At 38.8% G+C, this 25,846-nt stretch overlaps 1 protein-coding gene and 1 pseudogene across 18 annotated transcripts in view; one reads left to right on the top strand and one right to left on the bottom strand.

Annotated features, from left to right (window-relative positions):
• OBSCN (obscurin, cytoskeletal calmodulin and titin-interacting RhoGEF) overlaps positions 1-25,846 on the top strand; it is a 176,801-nt gene that overhangs the window by 19,285 nt on the left and 131,670 nt on the right. The gene's annotated exons all lie outside the window — the stretch shown is intronic.
• Positions 5,810-5,900, bottom strand: LOC132236254 (U6 spliceosomal RNA; annotated as a pseudogene).

Raw genomic sequence — 25,846 nt, 5'->3', positions numbered from 1 at the left:
GCTGAAAGTGGACATTGCTGTCTTGTTTCTGTTCTTAGGGGAAATGCTTTTAGTTTTTGCCCATTGAATATGATTTTGGCTGTAGGTTTGTCATATAGGGCCTTTATTATGTTGAGGTATGACCCCTCTACTCCACTTTGCTGAGAGTTTTTATCAAAAAAGGGTGTTGGATTTAGTTGAATGCTTTTTCTATGTTGGTTGACATGATCATGTGATTTTTGTCTTTCACTGTTTATGTGATGTGTCACATTTATTGATTTGTGAATGTTGTACCAGATTTGCATTCCTGGAATAAATCCTACATCCTCATGATGTGTGATCTTTTTTAATATATTGCTGGATCTGATTTGCTAATATATTGTTGAGGATTTTAGCATCTATGTTCATTAGGGATATTGGCCTGTAATTCTCTTTATTTGTAGTGTCTTTATATGATTATAGTATTAGGATAATGCTGGCCTCATAAAAAGTGCTTGCAAGTGTTCCTTCCTCTTGGATTTTTTGGAATAGTTTGAGGAGTATAGGTGTTAGTTCTTTGAATGTTTGGTAAAATTCCCCTGTGAAGCCATCTGGATAAAGCTTTTGTTTGCTGGGAGTTTTTTGATGACTGTTTCTATTTCATCAGTTGTTATTGGTTTCTTGAGGTTTTCTGATTCTTCCTGATTCAGATTTGTAAGATTGTATTTTTCTAGGAATTTATCAATGTCATCGAGATTTTCCAGCTTGTTGGCATATAGTTGTTTAATCCTTTGTATTTCTTTAGTGTTAGTTGTTACTTTTCCACTTTCTGTTCTGATTTTATTTATTTGTGAATTGAGAAGATGCTTGATATGATTCCAATCTTCTTGAAGTTGTAGAGACTTATTTTGTGTCCTAATCTGTGGTCTATCTTTGAGAATGACCTGTGTGCACTTGAGAAGCATGTATATTCTGCAGCTTTGGGGTGAAATGTTCTGTAAGTGTTAATTAATTACATCTGATCTAGTGTGTCATTTAGGATCCCTGTTTCCTTGTTGATTTTTTGTCTAGAAGATCTATCCAGTGATGTCAGTGGGGTGTTAAAGTCCCCTACTATGATTATATTGTTGTTGATCGCTCCCTTAAAGTCCTCAAGAAGTTTATAAACACACACACACACACACACACACACACACACGTTCTATATTGGGTGGCATATATGTTTACCAGGGTTATATCCTCTTGTTGTATCGATCCCTTCACTATTATGTAGTGACCTTCATTATCTTTTGCTATGGCCTTCATTTTGAAGTCTATTTCTTCATATATGAGTATTGCTACCCCAGCCTTTTCTTTCATTTCCATTTTCATGGAAAATTTTTTTTCCATTCCTCCACTTTCATTCTGTATGAGTCTTTGATTCTGAGGTGAGTCTCTTGTAGACAGAATATAATGGGTCATGTTTTCTTATCCAATCAGCTACCCTACGTCTTTTGATTGGAGCATTTAAGCGATTTACATTTATTGATAGGTACTTACTTATTGTTATTTTTATTCTTTATGCCTGCATCCCTCTCTTTCTATTTCTTTTTCTTACACCACTTCCTTTAGCAATTATTGCAGTGCTGGTTTGGTAGTGATAAACAACTTTAGCCTTGTTTTGTCTGAGAAGTTCTTTATTTCACCTTCAATTTTGAATGATAGCCTTGCTGGATAGAGTAGTCTTGGATTCAGACACTTGCTTTGTAATACAGTAGGTCCTTGGGTTATGTCGGAGATCTGTTCCTATGGCACCACATAACGTGATTTTTGCTGTGAGTCAGAACCCACTTACATAAGTACCTACGTCACTCACATGGAGCACATACACAGTAGTAATGTAGTGAAACAGTAAAAAAAATTTAAAAGAAAGATAACAATTCCTGACCTTTACTTGTGTTAAATAAATAATAAAAAACATAAAGCACATATGTACATACGTTGAAATGACAGAACTTTTTTTTTCTTTTTATAAATAAATGGGAGATGACGACGTAACCACAAAACAACGTACATCAAGTCCGACATAACCCGAGGACGGTCTGTACTTTGTATACTTCATGGTCTGAAGTGTTTACTGACAGTCTAATGGGAGCTCCCTTTTAGGTATTTTTCTGTCTTTCTCTTGATGCCTTTTAGGTTCTCTCTTTTCCTTTAACATTTACCATTTTATTTTTAAATATGTTTTTATTGATTTCAGAGAGGAAGGGAAAGGGAGAGAGAGAGAGAATCATTGATTGGCTGCTTCCTGCCCGCCCCATGCTGGGGATGGAGCTCACAACCCAGGCATGTGCCTTGACCGGGAATTGAACTCTGACCTCCTGGTTCATAGGTTGATGCTCAACCACTGAGCCATGCTGGTCAGGCAATGTTTGCCATTTTAATTATGATGTGTCAAGATGTGGGTTCTTTTGGGTTCATCTTGATTGGGACTCTGTGTGTTTCCTGAACTTGAGTGACTTTTTCTTTCACCAGGTTAGTGAAGTTTTCTGTCATTATTTCTTCAAACAGGTACTCTATTACCTGCTCAGATTCTTCATCTTCTGGAACCCCTATGATACAGAAGTTGTTATGTTTCATATTGTTACAAAGATCCCTTAAATGATCTTTCTTTTTAATTTTTTTTGCTGATTGCTTCTCTGATTGGGTGTTGTTGTTTTTTGTTTTTGTTTTTGTTTTTTTACCTTGTCTTCTAATTTCTGATTTCTTTTCAGTTTCTTTTAATCTACTGTTGATTGCTTCCAGGGTGTTTTTTTACTTCAGCTATGTCATTCTTCATTTCTGATTGATTCTTATTCATGATATCTATATCTGTTTACATGCTGATATTTTGCACTGAGTTCCTTATAGTTCTCACTAAGTTGTCTGAGAATCTTTATAAACATTACTTTAAACTCTATATCTGATAAATTGCTTGCCTCCATTTCATTTAGCTCTTTTTCTGGAGATTCTTCCTGTTCTTTCATTTGGGGCCTGTTTCTTTGTTTTCCCCCTCTTTTTTTTCTGTTTCTTTGTGTTTGTTTCTGTGGGTTGAAGAAAACTCCTATGCCTCCAGTGGGACCGAGTGGTGTAGACTTCTTGATCTTCTGAGCTGTGTGCTTTGGGTTCTCCTGTTGAATTTGGGTCTTGATTTCTGTTGTTCCATTTGTGGATGAGTTCAGCCCTCAGGCTTATTGACTGTGAGTCCCAACCCAAACCTCATTGTGCCAACTGTTATGCAGGTACTGACAGAATGAAACAAGACCAAACCAAAAAGAACATGAAGAAAACAACAAAAAAACTAAAAAGCAAACAAACAAACATAAAAGCAAAACACCAACAATAATGAAAACAACAGCCTCAACCAAAAGACTAAAAAGCAAGCAAGCACACAAAATTAGGCACACTAACAAAGACCTGAAGAATCAAAGGAGGAAAGAAAAATACTAAAATAAATTTAAAAAAGAGAATATGAAAGCAAAGAAGGAAGAGACCAGAAATAGTGTAAGTATCAAAATAAAAGGTAGAAAATAATGAATAATATAATAATAATTTTAAAAAGTAATAATACTAAATAAAATGAGATATAGCATAGAAAAAGAAGATGGAAAAAGAGGAAAGAGAAGAATAAATAATTAATTAAATGTAAGAACAAAAAGTAAAGAGAATGAGAAAGAAAAAATACTTGGTTAAAATAAAAGATAGCAATTAGAGACTATGAGAAAAAAGAGAGAAGAGAGAGAAAGAAAATCCAAAACCAAATCACCCCCCCCCCCCCAACCACCACCACCAAAGAAAAACACAAACAAAAAACTGTGAGTCTGCTATTTGCGGAGCTCGCTGGGTTTTGCTGTGATGCTGTTGTATCTGGCCCCTTGGTGTGTGGGTCCCAGGCCTCCTGGGCAGTTCTCCGGTGCTGGCCAATGTGAGTCACTGTCTCTGCCTAGCCCTGGGCAGCCAGGCTGAAGCCTTGTGGGTCCCCAAGTATTCTGGTGGGTGGGGCCTCCATAGTCCAGAGGCTGGGTCTGCTCGGACTTGCCCCTTGAATATACTTGTTCTGGGCTGCTTTCCCTTCTCCCACGGACCTAGGCTTGGTCAGGTATCTGGTCCAGGTCAGGATGTTTTTAACAGATTTGCCTTGGGGGTGGTGCCCGTAGCTTGTAGGAGGGATAGGCGACTCGTCCTCTCCTCCCAATGCCTTAGCTCTCGCTGGATTGCTGGCACCCCCTCTTGCCACCTCTAGCAGTTGGGATTTAAACAAAGCACACACAAAAAACAAAATAGAACAAAAAAATCATTCTGCCCCACTTGGCTGTCTAATCTTTCAGCAAGGCCTGCTCTCACTGGGCGGGGCTTCTGCTCAGGCTCCCACCTGGCCAGAGATGTTCGAGTCCTCTATGCTACCAGGCCCAGCTGCTGGGGCACAGATTTCTAGCCCAGATCTGTTCCACAGGTGGGGGAAAGGGCGGCTCCTCTTCATTGGAGGTTGGGAGAATTGAGCCTTTTTCCCGGGACACTCAGACTGGCCCCCATCCTGCTCTTTGGGGAAAGTTCTTTCAGAGAATAATTGACCCTTCAGATTCACTGCTGAGTGGTCTGCTCAGACCCCTTTCCTGGTCTAGAGTTCTGCTGAGCTGCCCTTCCCACAGACACCAATCCGGTGAGCTTCCCAGGCTGTATTGTAACTCAGTACTCACTTTTTGTCTGGGATAGGGTGGTCTGAGTTACCCTGGTGGACTGAATTCCTACTTATTCCCACTGCCTGATGCTTTGTGGGCTCCCCTTACCTTCTCTGTTGCTTTGGTTTGGGAATCCCTGTGTGTGATTGAAACTCTGCTCTCCTAGGGGGCAGGAGCTGCTCTGCCACACCTTCCCTCCAGCTTTCCAGCCAAGGTGCTTAGCTGTGCACATTGGCTCACCCACACCATGTCTTCTCCTGTCCTCCCTCCATAGTTCACACTCACAGTATTTTTTCAGGTGGTTTTTCAAGTTGAATGTTCTTCAGATTAGCCTGCTACAAGTCCAGTCTGGTGTTGAGAGCAAGCAGATAGAAATTCCTTAGATTGCAGCCATTTTTTCTCCCCCCAATCATTTCTTCATATCTATCTACCTACCTACCTACCTACCTGTCATCTATCATCTATCATCACCTTTAATTTTTTTTAGTAGTTACCCTGGGAGTACAATTAATAACTTTATAACAATCAAGTTTGAAATGACATCATCTTAGTTTCAATAAAAACTCTGTGTCTCACCCCTGTTTTATTCTTGTCACATTATGTTTCATACATTGTGTGTTAATTAACTTTATAGATTTATAATTATTGTTTTTGCATTTCTATTTTAAGTCATATAGAAAAAAAGAGTTACAAATCAAAAATGCTACAATTTTGGCATTTATATTTATCTATCTAGCTACATTTGCTGATGTTCTTTATCTTTTCACATGCTTTCAAGTTACTGTCTTGTGTCTTTTTATTTTGTCCTGAAGGACTTTTTTTTTTAGCATTTCTTGTGGGAAAGGTCTAATAGCAACAAAGCACTCAGTTTATGTTTATTTGGGAATATATTAAGTACTCCTTTTTTTTGAAGAGCAGCTTTACCAGGTATAAAATTCTTGGTTGATAGTTTTTTCTTTCAGCTTTTTAAATATGTCATCCTACTGCCTTCTGACCTGTCTGGTTTCTGAAGCAAAATCAGCTATTAATTTTAGTGAGGAACTCTTGTTTTTGATGAGTTGCTTCTCTGTTGCTGCTTTCAAAATTCTCATTATTTTTTGGCTTTTGACAGTTTGAGTACATATGTCTGTGTAGATCTCTTTTAGTTTATTTCTTTTTTTATGGAACGCTTCATGAATTTTGTGTGTCATCCTTGTGCAGGGGCCATGCTAATCTTCTTTGTATCATTCCTTATTATAGTTGTTATTTTTTATTTTATTATTATTATTATTTTTTAGTATATGTGCTGCTGAAATGAGCACTCTTTTAGTTTATTTTGCTTGGGGTTTGTTGTTTTTTGGATTTGTAGATTCATGTCTTTCATCAAATTTTGGAAGTTTTAAAATAATTATTTCTTAAATATTCTCTGTACCCCTTTCTCCTCTCCTGATGGACTCCCATTATGCATATGATGGTTCAAATCAATGTTGTCCCATAGGTATCAGAAGCTCTGTTTTTCTTTATCTTTTTCTTTCTGCTTCTCAGGCTGGATAAACAATAAATCAGATGTAGAATTACAGAACAGAGATTACTGAACTAGAATATATACCTGAGGAAATTACTCAAAATGAATCATAGATAGATTAAAAATAAGAGATATTGATAAACTTGGGAAAGAGCAGCAGAAGATCACACATATGTCTAAAAGGACTTCTTTGGCCCTGCCAGTGTGGCTCAGTTTTGAGCATCGACTTATGAACCAGAAGGTCACAGGTTTGATTCCTGGCCAGGGCACATGCAGGTTGCAGGCTTGATCCCTAGTGTGGGACTTGCAGGAGGCTACCAATCAATGATTCTTTCTCATCATTGATGTTTCTATCCCCCTCTTCCTCTCCCTTCCTTTCTGAAATCAATAAAAATATATTCTTTAAAATAAATAAATAAATAAATAAATAAATAAAAGGACTTCTATGAGAGACTACAGAGAATGGGGAAGATGAAATAATAAAAGAAACCATGCAGAGAACATTTAGAAATTGTAAAGTATATGAATTTTTAAATTTAGAACTCACAAGAAAAAAATGGGAAATGTAAAGAAAACAGATTCATAAAAAAAAAAAGAAAGAAAAAAAGAAAACACGTTCACAGCTGGACACGTCATAGTGAATCACAGAAGACCAAAATCTAAGCGGAGATCTTAAAAATCACCAGAGAGAAGAAAAAGATTTATGGAACACCAGTAATCCTTTCTGCCCATTTGTTAATTGCAATAAAAACACAGAAAATATTCTCTAAAGTATTGAGGGAAAGTAACCATTGACCTAGAATTCTGTATCCAGCTAAACTATCATTCAAAAGGGAGGATTAAATAAAGACAAAGAATGTAGTTAGAATTTATCATTTCCAAAAGCTTGCTGAAAGAATTACCAGAGGATATCCTCCTATATAATAAAAGCCTATTATGCTAAGTGTCTGGTCGTCCATTCAGCCAATCAAAGCATAATATGCTAATGATATGCTAAGTTTGCTCAACTGCTTGCTATGATGTCCACTGACCACCAGGGGGAAGATGCTCCGACTGGTAGGTGAGTGTGCTGCTGGGGTCTGGCTGATTTGGACTGAGCAAGATAGGCCGGACATGCCCTGGAGCCCTCCCGTGGTCCCTCCCTGGCTGGCCAACCTCCCGTGTTCCTCTCCAGCCCTGATTATGCCCTGGTGGGGTCCTTCAGCCTGGCCTGCACCCTTTCACAATCCAGGACCCCTCAGGGGATGTCAGAGAGTTGGTTTTGGCCAGATCCCGCAGGCCAGGCCAAGGGACCCCACTGGTGCACAAATTCGTGCACTGGGCCCCTAGTACTTTATAAAAAACAAAATGGGTCTTAAAATAATGTGATATGAAGTAAAGGAAGTAAGTTAGTGAAAAACAACATCTGATTCCAAGGTTAAGGCTTTGATTACACTAATGGTGATTGGTGTGCTAGAAGCTGCAGACTATGTTAGCATCCTTTCTATCAGCGCTTGTATGACTCGAATATTGTCTGTTCTTGGTGTCATTACATAATAAATTCTCCCTGAAAATACTTATGCTTTGATGTTCAATCCACAAAGTATGCTTTCCTTTGTAAGAATAATTATGAAATCACAGTTGATTAATAGATGCCAGAACCTCAATTGTAACATACACCATCCTAAAAATTATTGAACTGACAGGCTTCAGATTCTGAGAACTAACCTGTCCTTTGCCTTATGCATCTTCTAAGTGTGAAGTTGCTTGAGTTAAATAAGAAAATGGGCATTATGGTTTTGAGATCCAGAGGTGGGCCCTTAATCAGTTCTAGACATTTGATTGTCTCTGACCTTGTGTATCCCTTCCTCCCCCCAGAGCCTGCAGCCATGTTTGCCAAGGAACAGCTATCACACAGGGAGGTGCAGATTGAGGTGGGGGCCAGTGCCATGCTGAGTTGTGAGTGGCCCAGGCCCAGATGGAGGTGATGTAGCATAAGGTTGGGAAGAAACTGAATGGGAGCTCTAAAGTGCATGTGGAGTCCATGGGCTGCACCAGGTGACTTTGTGCTGTAGCATGTGGGGAAGGCAGGGGGCCAGAGGGTCTCCTTTTACCTGGACATCACAGATAGGTTCCTTAAGGTCTCTCATATGTTCCTTAGGTTAATTGTTCTCATAAAGTTTTCCATGTAGTAGCTAGGTGGCTATTAATTACATGCTAAGGGATGGCTTTTATGAAGTGCTTCTTGTCTTTTTACTTGTGTAAACTTTGCAACAACCTCGTGAGGAGGAACTCCTATTATTCCCATTTAAGATAAGGCACAAGAAAATTACATAATTTTCCAAAGTTCACACAGACAGAAAATTGCAGAGCTAAGACTTGGGCCCAATATTTTGAGATTATTATTTTTTTTCCTCCTGCAGAACCGTGTCATCAGCATTTATTTTAGGAAGTCTACTGGTGTTCTAAAATTTTTACTTGTGTAAAAAAATTACTTGTTTTCAATCCTGAGTGCTATTTTCTCTGGATATAAAATTACAGTTAGTCAGTTGCATATATATATATATATATATATATATATATATATATATATATATTTAAAGAGAGCATTCTATTATCTTCTGGATTCCATATTTTCTTTTTTATTGCATTTATTGCAGTGACATTGATTAATAGAATTATATAGGTTTTAAGTGTACAATTCTATAATACATCATCTGTATATTGTACTGTGTGTTCATCACCCGAAGGGAAGTCTCCTTCCATCACCATTTATTGTCTCATTTACCCTCTTCTACCTGTCCTGTCCTTTCCTCTGGTAATCACCATACTGTTGTCTGTGTTGATGGAGGGTTTTTTTGTGCTGTTTAATCCCTTCACCTATTTCACCCAGCCCCCAACACCCCTCCCCTCTGATAGATGTCAGTCTGTTCTCTGTATCTATGAGTCTGTTTCAATTTTGTTTGTTTATTTTGTTCATTAACTCATACAGTATGTGTCTATCTCTGACTATCTTATATCTCTGAGCATATTACTCTTCAGGTCCATCACTAAAGATAGGTTTCTTTCTTTTTTAAAAAAATATATTTTATTGATTTTTTTACAGAGAGGAAGGGAGAGAGAGAGTTAGAAACATCGATGAGAGAGAAACATCGATCAGCTGCCTCCAGCACACTTCCTACTGGGGATGTGCCCGCATCCAAGGTACATGCCCTTGACCAGACTCGAACCTGGGACCCTTGAGTCCGCAGGCTGACGCTCTATCCACTGAGCAAAACCGGTTAGGGCGGTTTCTTTCTTTTTTTTATGATTGAGTATCATTCCATTGTGTAAATCTCCTACAGTTTTTTTATCCACTCATCTACTGATGGGCACCTGGGCTGCTTCCAAATCTTGGCTATTGTAAATAATGCTGCAATGAACATAGGAGTGCATATATTATTTTGAATTAGTGTTATGAGTTTCTTTGGATATATTCCCAGAAGTAGAATCACTGAGTCAGAAGGCAGTTCCATTTTTAATTTTTTGAAGAACTTCCATAGTGGCTCCACCAGTCTGCATTCCCACCAACAGCTCACAAGGGTTCCTGTTTCTTCATACCTCCCTTGTTGTTGGTTGATTTATTAATAATAGTTATTTTGACAGGTGTGAGGTGATATCTCATTGTGGTTTTAATTTTATTTCTCTGAGGATTAGTGATGCTGAGCATCGTTTCATATGTATATCCTCTTTGGAGAAATGTCTATTCAGGTACTTTGCCCATTTTTTTATTGGATTGTTTGTGTTTCTGGTGGTGAGTTGTATCAGATCTTTATAAATGTTGGATATGAACCCCTTATCAGATGTATCATTTGTGAATGTTTTCTCATTCAGTGGTCAGTCTTTTCATTTTGTTTATTGTTCCTTTTCTGTGCAAAACCTTTTCAGTTTGAGTAGTCCCATTTGTTTATTTTGTTGTTGTTGCTCTTGCCCAAGGAGATATATCAGAAAAAATATTACTAAGTGCAGCCCTGGCTGGTTTGGATCAGCGGTTAGAGCGTTGTCCCATAGACCGAAGGGTTGCAGATTCCATTCCTGGTCAAGGGCACATGCCTCGGTTTAAGGCTTGACCCCCCCGCCCCAGTCAGAGTGCGTTCCAGAGGCAACCAATTGATGTGTCTCTCTCACATTGATGTTTCTCTCTCCCTCTCTCTCCTCCGCTACTCTCTCTCTCTCTCTTTCTCTCTCTCTCTCTCTCAAAAAAAAAAAAAAGCAATGGAAAAAATATCCTTGGGATATTTTTCACAGGAACCCTTGTGAGCTGTTGGTGGGAATGCAGATTTAAAATAATAATGATAATAATAACAATAATAAAATATTACTAAGTGCAATGTCAGAGAGTTTACTGCCTGTTTTTTCCTCAGAGTTTTATGGCTTTAGGTCTTACATTTAAGTCTTTAATCTATTTTGACTTTATTCTTGAGTATGGTGTAAGCAGGTACTGTAGTTTCATTTTTTTGCATGTATCTGTACAATTTTACTAACACCATTTATTGAATAGATTGTCTTTACCCCATTGTATGTTCTAGCCTCCTTTCTTAAATATTGACAATAAAGACATGGGTTTATTTCTGGACTCTGTATTCTGTTTTGTATGTCTGCTTTTATGCCAGTACTATGCTGTTTTGATTACTGTGTCCTTGTAATATAGTTTGATATCAGGTAGTATGATTCCTCCAATTTTGTTCTTTCTCAAGATTGTGGTGGCTCTTCAGGGTCTTTTCTGGTTCTATATAAATTTTTGGAATATTTGTTCTAATTCTGTGAAATGTGTCATTGATATCTTGATAGGGATTGTGCTGAATCTATAGATTGGTTTGGACATTTTAATACTTTTAATTCTTCCTATCCATGAACATGGTATATGCTTGTATTTATTTGTGTCTTCTTCAATTTCATTCTTCAGTGTCTTATGATTTTTTGAATATAGGCTTTTTACATCCTAGGTTAAATTTATTTTTAAGAATTTTATTTTTGATGCAATTATAAATGGAATTATTTACTTAGTTTCTCTTTCTGATAGTTCATTATTGGTGTATAAAAATGCAACTGATTCCTGGATGTTTATTTTGTACTCTGTTACTTTGCTAAATTCATTTATAGGTTCCAGTAATTTTTTTTCATGAAATCTTTAAGGTTCTCTATATACAGTGTCATGTCATCTGCAAATAATGACAGTTTTACTTCTTTTTAAAAAAATTGGGTGCCTTTTATTTATTTTTCTTTTCTGATTGCTGTGGCTAAGACTTCCAGTACTATGTTGAATAAGAATGGTACATCTCTTTCTTGATCAATGCTTTTAGTTTTGCCCTTTGACTATGATGTTGCCTGTGGTTTTGTCATAAACAGTCTTCATTATGTTGATATATGTTTCTTCTATTCCCATAATGCTGAGAATTTTTATCATAAATGGGTGCTGAATTTTATATGATCATGTGATTTTTAAAATTTTGTTTATGTGTTGTATCACATTGGTAAATTTTTGGATATTGTACCAGCATTGTATCCCTGGAATAAATTCCACTTGGTCGTGGTGTCTGATCTTTTTAATGTATTGCTAGATCTGGTTTGCTAATATTTTGTTGAGGATTTTAGTATCTATGTTCATTAAGGATATTGGCATCAATTTTCTTTCTTTGAAGTGTCTCTGGTATTGGAGTTAGGATAATGCTGGCCTCATAAAATGAGCTTGGGAGTCTTCCCTTCTCTTGACAATTTTTAAATAGTTTGAAGATAGGTGTTAGTTCTTTGAATGTTTGGTAAAATTCACCTGTGAAGCCATCCTGTTCCGGACTTTGTTTGTTGGGGATTTTTTTTTTATTATTCCTTCAATTTCATCAGTTGTAATCAGTCTATTCAGATTTTTTTATTCTTATTCAGTTTTGGGAGATTGTATGTTTCTAGGATTGTATGTTTTTATCCATTTTGTCCCGATTGTCCAGTTTGTTGACATGTAGTTGTTTATAGTATTTTCTTACAATCCTTTGTATGTCTGTGGTGTCAGTTGTTACTTTTCTTTCATTTATGATTTTATTTATTTGCTTTCTCTCTTTTTTTCTTGATGAGTCTGTTTAAAGATTTTTCAATCTTGTTTATCTTTTTAAGAAGCCAGCTCTTGGCTTCATTGATCTTTTGTATGGTTGTTTTTAGACTCTATTTTGTTTATTTCTGTTCTGGTCTTTTTTTAATCCTCACCCAAGGATATATTTTCCATTGATTTCTAGAGAGAGTGGAAGGTGGGGTGAGAGAGAGAGAGAGAGAGAGAGAGAGAGACAGAGAGAGAGAGAGAGAAATATCGATGTGAGAGAGACATATTAATTGGTTGCCTCTTGCACATGCCCTGCGGGCAGGGATAGACTGCAATCTAGGTATGTACGTTTGACCGGGAACCGAACCCTCAACCCTTCGGTGTACAGGTTTAACCACTGAGCAGTGCCGGTGAGGGCTGCTTTAATCTTTATTATTTCCTTCTTTCTTCTTACTTTTGCCTTTGTTTGATGTTCTTTTTGTAGTTTTTTTAAAATGTAATGATAGATTGTTTATATGAGATTTTGTTTTGTTTGTTTCTTGAGGTAGGCCTGTAATGCTATGAATTTCCCTCTTAGGACTTTTTTCTCTGTCTCACAGATTTGGGGTTGTTGTGTTTTCATTTTCATTTGTTTCAAGTTATCTTCTAATTTCTTCCTTAATCTCATTGTTAACCCATTCATTATTTAGTAACATGTTATTTAGCCTCTAAGTGTTTGTGTGTATTTCACTTTTTTCTTGTGGCTGATTTCTAGTTTCATAGCATTATGGTTAGAGAAGATACTTGATATGATTTCAATCTTCTTAAACTTACTAGGACTTATTTTGATTCCTAACATGTGGTTTATCCCAGAAAATGTTCCATGTGCACTTTTCAAAGAATGTATATTTTGCTGCTTTGGGATGAAATGCTCTGAAGATATCAATTAAATCCATCTGATCTAGTGTGTCATTTAAGGCCACTATTTCCTTCTTGATTTTATGTTTAGAAGATCTATCCATTGATATCCAATGGATTGTTAAAATTCCTTACTATGACTGTATTACTGTCAATCTCTTCCTTTATGTCTGAGATTTGCTTTATATATTTAGGTGCTCCTCTGTTGGGTGCATAAATATTTACAAGGATTATATTCTCTTGTTGGATTGCTCCTCTTATTATTATGGTAGTGTCCTTCTTTGTGTCTTATTATAGTCTTTGTTTTAAGGTCTATTTTGTCTGATATAAGTTTTGTTACCCCAGGTTTTATTTCCATTGGCATGAAACATCTTTTTCCATACCTTTACCTTTAGTCTGTGTATGTCTTTCATTCTGAGGTAAATCTATTGTAGACAGCATATGTACGGGTCTTGTTTTCTTATCCATTCTGCTACCCCATGTCTTTGTTTATTGTTGACAGTATTACAGATATTTCCCATTTTCTTCTTGCCCCCCCCCCCCAGCAATAAGCCCCTTCCCTCCCCAGGCCTTTTCCATACTATTGTCTGTGTCCATAGGTTATTCCCCCCAACTGAGATATGTTATTCTGTTCAATGCATCCATACCTCTGGACCTATTTTGTTAATTAGATTCCACATTTATGTAAGATCATGTGATATTTGTCTTTCTAGGACTGGTTTATTTCACTTAGCAAATAGTCTCCAGGTCCATCCATGCTGTCTCAAAGGGTAAGAGCTTTATCTTTCAGTCTGCAGGCTGACGCTCTATCGACTGAACCAAACCGGTTAGGGCGAGCTTTATCTTTTTTAGAGCTGCATAGTATTCCATTGTGCAAATGTACAACTGCTTTTTTTATCCACTCACCTACAGGTGGGCACTTGGGCTGTTTCCAGATCTTAGCTATTTAAAATGATGCTGCTGTGAACATAGGGATGCATATATTCTTTCTGATTGGTGTTTTGGGATTCTTAGGATATATTCCCAGAAGTAGGATCACTGGGTCAAATGGCAGTTCCATTTTTAATTATTTTGAGAAAATTCCATACTGTTTTCCACATTGGCTGTACCAGTCTGCATTCCCACCAGCAATGTATTAGGGTTCCCTTTTTTCCATATCCTCGCCAGCACTTGTTGTTTGTTGATTTATTGATGGTGGCCATTTTGGCAGATGTGAGGTGATACCTCATTATTGTGTTCTTTGTTTTATTTTGCAGTGACTTCTATTAAATTTATTTTTTAAATTTCTTTATTAAGTTATTACATATGTGTCCTTATCCCCACATTACCCCTATCCCTCACCCTCATTATTGTTTTAATTTGCATCTCTCTGAGGATCAGTGACTTTGAGCATTTTTTCATGTCTATTGGCCATCTGTGTGTCCTTTGCGAATAATGAGTTTTACTTCTTCTTTTTCAATTCAGATGCCTTTTATTTCTTCTTGTCTGATTGCTATGGCTAGCACTTCCAGAACTATGTTGAACAGGAGTGGTGAAAGTGGGCATCCCTGTCTTGTTCCTGTTCTTAGGGGAAATGGATTTAGTGTTTTCCCATTGGCTGTAGGTTTGTCATATAAGGCTTTTATTATGTTGAGGTATTATCACTCTATTCCCACTTTGCTGCAAGTTTTTATCAAAAATGGGTGTTGGATTTTGTCATGCTTTTTCTGCATCAATTAGTATGATCATGTGATTTTTGTCGCTCAGTTTGTTTATGTGATATATAATGTTTGTTGATTTGTGAATATTGTACCAGCCTTGCATCCTCAGAATAAATCTCACTTGGTCTTGGTATATGATCTTTCTAATGTAATGCTGGATCCGATTTGCTAGAATTTTGTTGAGGATTTAGCATCTATGTTAATTAGGGATAATGGCCTATAATTCTCTTTCTTTGTAGTGGGATTTTGGATTAGGGTAATGCTGGGTTCATAGAAAGAACTTGGAAGTGTTCCTTCCTCTTGAATTTTTTGGAATAGTCTGAGGAGGGTAGGTTTTAGTTCTTCTTTGAGCGTGTCCTCTTTGGAGAAGTGTCTGTTTAGGTCCTTTACCCATTTATTAATTGGGTTGTTTGTCTTCCTAGTGTTCAGTTGTATAAAAGTTCTTTATAAAAAAAAAAGTTCTTTATATATTTTGAAAATTAACCCCTTGTTTGATGTATCATTGGTAAATATGTTCTCCCATACAATAGATTCTCTTTGCATTATGTTGATGGTTTCTTTTGTTGTACAGAAGCTTTTTAGCTTGATGTAGTCCATTTGTATATCCTTTTCTGAGTTTCCTTTGCCATAGGAGATGTATCTGTAAACATATTGCTATGGGAGATGTCTGAGATTTTACTGCTTATGTTTTCTTCTAGGATTTTTATGGTTTTGTGACCTACACTTAAGTATTTAATTCATTTTGAGTTTATTCTTGTGTATGGTATAAATTGATGGTTCAGTTTCATTTCTTTGCATGTACCTGTCCAATTTTCCCAAAACCATTTATTGAAGAGACTATCTTACTCCATTGTATGCTCTTGCTTCCTTTGTCAAATATTAATTGTATATATTGGCATGGGTCAATTTTTGGGGTCTCTGTTCTGTTCCATTGATCTATATGCCTGTCCTTATGCCAGTACCAGGCTGTTTTGATTACAATGGCTTTGTAGCATAACTTGATACCCGGTATTGTGATCCCTCCAACTTCATTCTTCTTTCTCAAGATTGCTGTGGCAATTCAGGGTGTTTTTTGGTTCCATATAATTTTTTTTAATATTTGTTCTAGATCTATGAAATATGCTGTTGGTATTTTAGTAGGGATGACATTGAATCTGTAGATTGCTTTGGGTGGTATGGCCATTTTAATGATTTAATTCCACCAATCCATAAACACAGTATATGCTTCCACTTGTTTGTATCTCCTTCTATTTTCTTTTTTCAATGCAAAGTTTGGGTCTTTTGCCTCCTTGGTTAAGTTTATTCCCAGGTATCTTATTTCTTTGTTGCAGTGGTACATAGGATTGCTTTTTAGTTTCTTTTCTGAGAGTTCATTATTGGTAAATAAAAATGTCACTGATTTCTGGATGTTAATTTTGTATCCTGCTACATTGCCAAATTTATTTATTAAATCTAGTAGTTTTTTGGTGGAGTCTTTAGGGTTTTCTGTGTACACTATAATGCCATCTGTGAATAATGATAGTTTTACATAATCCATGCCAGTTTGGATGCCTTTTATTTCTTCTTCTTGTCTGATGGCTGTGGCTAGACTTCCAGTATTGTGTTTTATAAGAATGGTGAAAGTAGACATTCTTGTCTTCTTCCTCATCTTTAGGGACATGCTTTTAATTTTTCCCCCATTGAGTATGATGTTGCTATAGGTTGTCATGTATGGCCTTTATTATGTTGAGGTATGATCTCTCTATTCCCACTTTGATGAGAGTTTTTATTAAAAATGGGTATTGTACTTTGTCAAATGCCTTTTCTACATCTACTGGATTTTTATCCTTCATTTTGTTAATGTAGTATATCACATTTATTGATTTGTGAATATTGAACCATTCTTGCATCCCTGGAATAAATCCCACTTGGTCATGGTGTATGATCTTTTTAATGCATTACTGGATCTGATTTGCTAATATTTTGTTGAGGATTTTAGCATCTATGTTCATCAGGGATATTGTGCTGTAGTTTTCTTTCTTGTAGTGTCTTTATTGAGTTTTGGAATTAGCAAAATGCTGGCCTCATAAAAAGAGCTGGGAAGTCTTCCCTCCTCTTGAATTTTACCCTGTCACTGATTAGAGCACTTAAGCAACTTATATTTAAAGTCATTATTGATAGGTATGTATTTATTGCTGTTTCATTTTTTTATAGATATATTCCTCTCTCTTTTTTGTTCTTTTTCTTTCTTTTTTAAAATTTTTTGTTGTTGATTAAGTTATTACATATACCTAAGTTACCCCCTATCCCCCCCCCCCCCCACTCATGCCCTCAACCCCCTGTTGGCTGTGTCCATTGGTTAGGCCTATATGCAGGCATATAAGTCCTTTGGTTGATCTCTCTCCCTTACCCCCACCCTCCCCTACCTTCCCTCTGAGGTTTAAGGGTCTGATCGATGCTTCTCTGTCTCTGGATCCGTTTTTATTCATCAGTTTATGTTGTTCATTATATTCCATAAATGAGTGAGATCATGTGATATTTATCTTTCTCTGACTGGCTTATTTCACTTAGCATAATGCTCTCCAGTTCCATCCATGCTGTTGCGAATGGTAAGAACTACTTTTTTACTGCAGTGTAGTATTCCATTGTGTAGATGTACCACAGTATTTAATCCACTCATCTACTGATGGGCACTTTGACTTTTTCCAAATCTTAGCTATGGTGAATTGTGTTGCTATGTACATAGGGGTGCATATATCCTTTCTAATTGATGTTTCTAGTTTCTTGGGATATATTCCTAGAGGTGGGATCACTGGGTCAGATGGGAGTTCCATTTTTAGTTTTTTGAGGAAACTCCATACTGTTCTCCACAGTGGCTGCACCAGTCTGCATTCCCACTAGCAGTGCATGAGGGTTCCTTTTTCTCCACATTCTCTCCAACAAACTTCTCGTTTGTTGATTTGTTGATGATAGCCATTCTGACAGGTTTGAGATGGTACCTCATTGTTGTTTTGATTTGCATCTCTTGGATGATTAGTGACTTTGAACATATTTTCATATGTCTTTTGGCTTTTTTCCTGTCTTCTTTCAAAAAGTATCTATTTAGGTCTGTTGCTCATTTTTTGATTGGGTTGTTTATCTTCCTTTTGTTAAGATGTTTGAGTTCCCTGTAAATGTTGGAGATTAAACCCTTATTGGTGATAACATTTGCAAATATGTTCTCCCATGCAGTGGGCTTTCTTGTTGTTTTGTTGATGGTTTCCTTTGCTGTGAAAAAGCTTTTTATTTTGATGTAGTCCCATTTGTTTATTTTCTCTTTAGTTTCCATTGCCCTAGGAACAGTATCAGTGAAGAAATTGCTTTGGCATAAGTCTGAGATTTTGCTGCCTGTGAATTTCTCTAGTATTTTTATGGTTTCCTGTCTTATGTTTAGGTCCTTTATCCATCTTGAGTTTATTTTTGTGTATGGTGTGAGTTGGTGGTCTAGTTTCATTTTTTTTGCATGTATCTGTCCAATTTTCCCAACACTATTTATTTTATTATTATTTTAAAAATATATTTTATTGATTTTTTTTTACAGAGAGTAAGGGAGAGGGATAGAGAGTTAGAAACACCAATGAGAGAGAAATATCGATCAGCTGCCACCTGCACACCTCCTACTGGGGATGTGCCCGCAATCAAGGTACATGCCCTTGACCGGAATCGAGTCTGCAGGCCGATGCTCTATCCACTGAGCCAAACCAGTTAGGGCCCAACACCATTTATTGAAGAGGGTTCCTTTTCTTAAAGAAGATCCTTTAACATTTCTTGTAATACTGGTTTGGTGGTGATGAACTTTGGTTTTTTCTTGTCTTGAAAGTTCTTAGGTTCACCTTCAATTTTGAATGATAGTGTGCTGGGTAGACTAGTCTTCCCACCACTTGGAATATTTCATGCCATTCCATTCTGGCATGAAATGTTTCTGTCAAGAATTCTGCTGACAGTCTTAAGGGAGCTCCCTTGTAGGTCACTGTCTGTTGCTGCTTTTAACATTTTCTCTTTGTCTTTAATTTTTGCCATTTTAATTATGATGTTTCTTGGTGTGAGCTTCTTTGGGTTCATTTTGTTTGGTGCTCTGTGCTTCCTGGACTTTTGTGTATTTTTTCTTCACCAGGAAGTTTTCATACATTATTTGTTCAAATAGGGTTTAAAATTTCTTTTTAAATGTATTTTTAGCCGAAACCGGTTTGGCTCAGTGGATAGAGCGTCGGCCTGCGGCCTGAAGGGTCCCGGGTTCGATTCCAGCCAAGGGCATGTACCTGGGTTGTGGGCACTTCCCCAGTGGGGGATGTGCAGGAGGCAGCTGATCGATGTTTCTCTCTCATCGATGTTTCTAACTCTCTATCTCTCTCTCTTCCACTCTGTAAAAAATCAATAAAATATATTAAAAAATGTATTTTTAAAGAGAGGAATTGGGAGAGAGAGAGAGAGAGAGAGAGAGAGAGAGAAACATTTATGTGTGAGAGAAACATCAATTGGTTGCCTCCCACACATACCCTGACTGAGTATTGAACTTGCAACCTGGGTATGGGCCCTAACCAGGAATTGAACCTGCCTATTTCTGGTGTATGGAATGATACTCCAACCAACTGAGCCATACTGGCCATGGCCAACTAATTTCTTGATCCCTTGATCTCTCTTATGTCTTTCTGGTATCCCAGGGATGCAGATGTTGTTACACTTCATGTTGTCCCAAAGGTCTCTTAAACTAGTCTTATTTTTTTTAATACGTTTTTCTTTTTACTGCTCTGATTATTTTCTGCTATCTTGTCTTCCAAATTGCTGATTTGATCTTCTGCTTCATCTAATATACTGCCTGTGACTATCCCTGGGCAAACTATTTGGAGCTACAAAGCTATCCACAGTTTGTGGCTGCCTCTCCTGGGCCTGAGTGTGTGTGGATAGGACCAAGCTGCACACCACATCCAGCTTCCATCTGCACTAAGCCCAGGGGTAGTCAGCAAAAGGCCCAAGTCCCCCCATGGTCTTCCTCCACCTGACTCCACCTGCTGGATGCCTCTTAGGCTCAGTCACTGAAAGGGCCTCTGGTGGTACTCATGTTGCATGAAGTAGGTTCTCAGTGAGTCACCATGTAGGGGCACGTGGTATTCACCAGACTGATAGAGGTTCAAACTTGGTGCCAGTGCTGGACTTGAGACCACTCAGCAAATGTCCCAGGGTATACCAAGACTAGCTGCCACCCACTGGTGCCACCAGACCTTTGTGGTGGAGTGAAGTCTAGGGAGTTGTCAGGGTGAGGACAACAGAGTTTATCAGGTACAAACAGACCAAGATTTGGCCATGCGAATGGAAGGCTCTGCACCAGCCAGGCATGAGAGGGAAAATGGTCCCTATCCTAGTGTAACACAACTCAGTCTGTCCCAGATTCTACTGAGAGCCCAAGATCAATAGGGCAGGGCCACCAGAGTCAGGAGGGTTGGGCTAGTGGATCTTCCATGAGGAGGAGGCATTGATCAGGCTTGGGAGAAGGTGGGGATGTGGTCCCTGCACCAGAGCCGAACAACTCACTCTACCCTGGATTCTTCCCAGTCCTCCTGAGCTCAGCAGGGCAGGACCACCAGTAGTTGGGATGATGGGACTGTCAAGAATTGTAGCATGGGGCTAGTGGATCTCCTGTAAGGGAAGAGCACTAGTTAAGCTTTCAGGTAGTTAGTGGAAATGGCCCCCATGCCAGTGCCATACAAGTTAGTCACTGACACTTCCTGAGTCTGCCTGGGCGTTTATACCATGAGTTCAGGCAGCTGACTCCTCTGTAGGGTATGAGCTCTGTTGGGTGGGGTGACAGGAAGTCCAGAGGGTAAGGCTGTTGCAATCCTCCAGACTAATGCCTAAGGAGGAGAGTGCTCCACCCAAGAAATATGGTGTCAGTGATGTGGGAGAGGGATTCAGAACAAGGATCCTGGTGTCTATCCCTTCAGCTTCTACCTGGAGCCACATACCCAATCTCTTCTCACACGACTCTCATCCACTCTGCCCTTTCTCTGCTGGAGCCCAGGTTGAATGGCTGTGAATGAGATTTTGTACACTGGCCTTTTATTGTTGGTGTTAGTCCCCACTTGAAGATATGTTTTCCATTGATTTTTTTAGAGAGAGTGGAAGGGAAGGGGAGAGACACAGAGAAAGAAACATTGATGTGAGAGAGACACATTGATTGGTTGCCTTCCATACACACCCCAACGAGGGCCAGGAATCAAACCCAGCAGCCTTCAGTCCATGGGCCGATGCTCTATCCATTGAGCCAAAATGACTAGGGCATGCACTGGCCTTTTAAGAGGGCATCTGTGTCTCTAGTAGACTAATGTCTCTCCCTGGTGGACAGAATCCCTGCTGATTTTCACAGCCAGATTGTATTTGGGGGTCTCTTCTTGGCTCCACTGCTCTGCGCTGTGGAGCTTAGTGTGGGGTTGAGACCCCACACTCCTCAAGGGGAATCCTTGCAACTGAGATATCCCTCCAGATTCTCAGCCACTACCCATGGGAACAGGGCCAGCCCTTTTTGTGTCTCTGCCCTTCCTACCAGGCTTGATGTAGCTTCTTCCATAAATCCTTGGTTATAAGACTTCTGTTCAGCTAGTTTTTGTTGGTTATTCAGGTTGTTTGTCTGTATTTTAGTTGTAATTCCAGTTTGTTCCTTGGAGGAGATAAATGCAACTTCTACCTGTCCTGCTGCTATTTTGAATCTCCATATTTTATTTTGAAATATCATTTTTCAGGTCTATTATTTTTTTAAGTGTTTTTATTTTAAATATTTTTATTTTTATTGATTTCAGAGAGGAAGGGAGAGGAAGAGAGAGATAGAAACATCAATGATGAGAGGGAATCATTGATCAGTTGCCCCCTGCACCCCATACCTCCCCACCACCACCACCACCACTGGGATTTGAGCCTGTAATCGGGCATGTGTCCTGACCGGGAATTGAATCATAACCTCCTGGTTCATAGGTCAATGCTCAACCACTGAGTCATATTGGCAGGGGAACCTGAGTTCAGCAGGGCAGGGCCACCAGGAGTTGGTGTTGATAGAGTGATGAAATTAGAGATTTGATCCTCTGCTTCATCTAATGTACTGTCTGTACAAGTTTTTCTTTGTTGTTGCTTATTTCTTTGTTTGTTTGTTTAGTCCTGTTGCTTTTAAGGTATTGTTTTTTATTTTGAACCATTTTACTTTTACCAGGCATGGTTTTTTTTGTACTCATATTGGGGTAGTAGAGCATCTTGAGTTTGTGGGTTTATGTCTTTCATCAGCTCTAGAATATGGGTTATCACATACCTTGTATGCATCTCTTCCTTTCTTCTTCTTAATTCTTTTTTCTCTCTTCTTTATTACAGATATTTTCTTTCAATCAGTCTCCCAATTCACTCACCGTCTGTTCTATCTAATCTGCTGTCAAACCCATCTATAGTGTGTTTCCTTTCAGTTATTTTATTTTCAAGTTTTATAATTTCCACTGAATTAATTTTTTATAGATTCTAGACTCCATAGTAAAATTTTTATATTTGATACATTTTCTTTCATATTTAAAAATATCATGGTTATAACACATTCTGATAACCATAATAACCTATCATCTGATACTGCCTTTTTTTTTTTTTGGTTTTCATTTTACTCCTCTCCTCTCGGCATGCCAGTGAATTTTTGACTGACTGACAGATATTGTGTGAGGAAATGTATTAATATGGATGCTGTTATCTTATTTCAGAAAGAGGAACACTCTTTCCTTTGCTAGGCAGGGAGAGGATCACTAAAAACTTTAATCCCTTCAGTATCATGCTGACTCAAGGCTGCATTGCAGTTTTGATCAGGTTTATCAATGTTTGACTTTCCCCCAGTCCTGGGTATAGTTCTCAAAGGATTCCTGCAGAGACTTGGAGTGTGGATGGGGGTCCCTTGGCTCCAGACACTCAACTCTAATATTTACCTCCCTGGTAATACAAGATACTAAAATTTCACTCTAGTTTTTAGAGGTTTTCTGTGTGGCTTCTTAGTTTCCCACCTCATGCAGCTTTGGATTTCATCAAATGTCTTAAGGTGAATGTGGTTGAAATGGGGATTGATTCTACATGGTCCCTTTTGACTAGGACTTGGCTGCTCAATCTCTATTTTATCACTCTGTCTACACAAGATGTCCACAGCTTGCCTGCTTTCCCTGTGTTTTAATAACAATCCCATGGCTGGATTTTCATTGCACTCTAAACCTAGAGGCAGAAGTGCTTTGGGGGGAAGAAGGTGCTCTGTGTGGCCCAATCTTTGAGCAGTTCCCTTTTACCTTCCTCACTCACTTTCACACTTACCCCTGCAGGAGAACTCTAACCATAATTCTCACCTCCATTAGACTGTCTCTTCCAGGTTTTAATCAAAGACTGCCCCCAATTTATCATTTATCAGTCCACCTAAATGTCACTCCTTACTGAGATATACTCACACCATCAAATATAAGTCACCAATCAGACCCTTCTTTCTAGCATGTTACCTGCTTTATTTCATCACAGCACTCAACATACCATTATGTCATTATTGTCATGGTTTATGTTTGTTTGTCCTCTTCCCATGAGAAAGAAAGCTCTGTCAGAACAGAGACTGTGCTGCTCACCATAGCATACTCAGCTATCATCATGTGCCTGCATACTGTGGGCTATCCATTGACTTTAGTTGGGTCAATGATCAAATGGATGAATGAATGAAGGAATGAAGGAATCTATAGCATGAACTCTGAGATCCTATATGTATTCACTTGAGTTTAATGGGACATACACAACTTAAAAATTGATGATATTTTCCCTGGTCAGTGTGGCTCAGTTGGTTGGGCATTGTCCCATGCACCAAAAGGTTGACGGTTTGGTCTGGTCAAGGGCACATGCCTGGGTTGTGGGCTTGATGCCTGGTAGGGGGTGTGCAGGAAGCAGCTGATTGATGTTGCACTCTCACATTGATTTTTTTCTCTCTCTCCCTCTCTCTTCCTCTCTCTCTAAAAATCAATAAACAATTCTTTTTTAAAAAATATATTTTATTGATTTTCACAGAGAGAAAGAGGGATAGGGAGTTAGAAACATCGATCAGCTGCCTCCTGCACACTCCCCACTGGGGATGTGTCCTCAACCAAGGTACATGCCCTTGACTGGAATCGAACCCGGGACCCCCGAGTCCGCAGACCGACGCTCTATCCACTGAGCCAAACCGGTCAGGGCAATAAACAATTCTTTAAAAAAATTGATGATATCCAGTGTTGGTAAGCATGTGGAGAATCAGAACTCTTAAACACTTATAGTGGGAGTGTAAATTGGTACAACCATTTTTTTAAATTAAATCTTTATTGTTCAGATTATTACATTTGTTCCTCTTTTTTCCCCCCCCATAACTACTCCCCTCCTCCCAGTTCCCGCCCCACCCTCCGCCCTCACTCCCCACCCACTGTCCTCATCCATAGATGCACGATTTTTGTCCAGTCTCTTCCCGCATCTCCCACACCCCTTTCCCCCCCAAGAATAGTCAGTCCATTCCCTTTCTATGTCCCTGATTCTATTATAATCACCAGTTCATTCTGTTCATCAGATTATTTATTCACTTGATTCTTAGATTCACTTGTTGATAGATGCATATTTGTTGTTCATAATTTGTATCTTTACCTTTTTCTTCCTCTTCCTCTTCTTAAAGGATACCTTTCAGCATTTCATATAATCCTGGTTTGGTGGTGATGAACTCCTTTAGCTTTTCCTTATCTGTGAAGCTCTTTATCTGACCTTCAGTTCTGAATGATAGCTTTGCTGGATAAAGTAATCTTGGTTGTAGGTTCTTGGTATTCATCACTTTGAAAATTTCTTGCCACTCCCTTCTGGCCTGCAAAGTTTCTGTTGAGAAATCAGCTGACAGTCGTATGGGTATTCCCTTGTAGGTAACTGAGTTACTTTCTCTTGCTGTTTTTAAGATTCTCTCTTTATCTTTTGCTCTTGGCATTTTAATTATGATGTGTCTTGGTGTGGTCCTCTTTGGATTCCTTTTGTTTGGGGTTCTTCGCGCTTCTTGGACCTGTAAGTCCATTTCTTTCACCAGGTGGGGGAAGTTTTCTGTCATTATTTCTTCAAATAGGTTTTCAATATCTTGCTCTCTCTCATCTTCTGGCACCCCTATAATTCTGATGTTGGTATGCTTGAAGCTGTCCCAGAGGCTCCTTACACTATCCTCGCATTTTTGGATTCTTTTTTCATTTTGCTTTTCCGGTTGGGTGTTTTTTGCTTCCTCGCATTTCAAATCATTGACTTGATTCTTGCGCTCCTCTGGTCTGCTGTCGGGAGTCTGTATAATATTTGTTATTTCAGTCCGTGTATGCTTAATTTCTAGTTGGTTCCCCAATATAACATCGAGGGTCTCATTAGTTTTCTTGTAGATCTCATTAAGTTTATCGGCGGCTTCTAAACAGTTCTTGAGAGACCTTAAAAGTGTGGTTCTGAACTCTATATCTTCCATTGACAATTTTGTCCTGTTTCTTTGTCTCCGCATTTTGTTATGCTTCCTTGGTGCACCCCCTAGTGGTCTTTGTTCGCAGTCTTATAGTTAAACCTTGATTGTTGTAGCTAATACCAGGGAGGGTTTGACCTCCAGGCCAAGTGGCTATGAGAATCAGCTGTGTCAGCAGTGAGAGAACTTCTGTCCTCTAGGGAGGTGCTAATCTAGCCTTTGCCTGAGGCTATCCAGCAAATGCCTCTGTGCAGGGCTTGGGCAGGGCGGGTTGCACAGGATCAACAGGGTGGGCCGGAGAGAGCAGTTATGGCGGCTCTCAGTCCTGTCCCCAGGGGCTCTGCCTCTCTGAGTCCCAGCACCCGCTGCAAAGCTCGGAGAGAAAGCTGCACTCGCTCTGACCGAAGCCAGACAGTCCCGCTTCTCCCGTTTGAGTCTGGGTCCCTAAAGACTCGCCTGTATCTGGAGCTCAGAGTCTGCGACTCCCTCCGGATTGAAAACAACAACCGCGCCCTCCGCTGCCAGCCCGCTCCGCGCACTCCGCACCTCAGA

Source organism: Myotis daubentonii, chromosome 5, assembly GCF_963259705.1.
Source record: "Myotis daubentonii chromosome 5, mMyoDau2.1, whole genome shotgun sequence".
In the NCBI taxonomy this organism is placed as follows: domain Eukaryota; kingdom Metazoa; phylum Chordata; class Mammalia; order Chiroptera; family Vespertilionidae; genus Myotis; species Myotis daubentonii.
The sequence above is the reverse complement of the archived record's forward strand: the minus strand, read 5'-3'. Positions and strand labels throughout refer to the sequence as shown.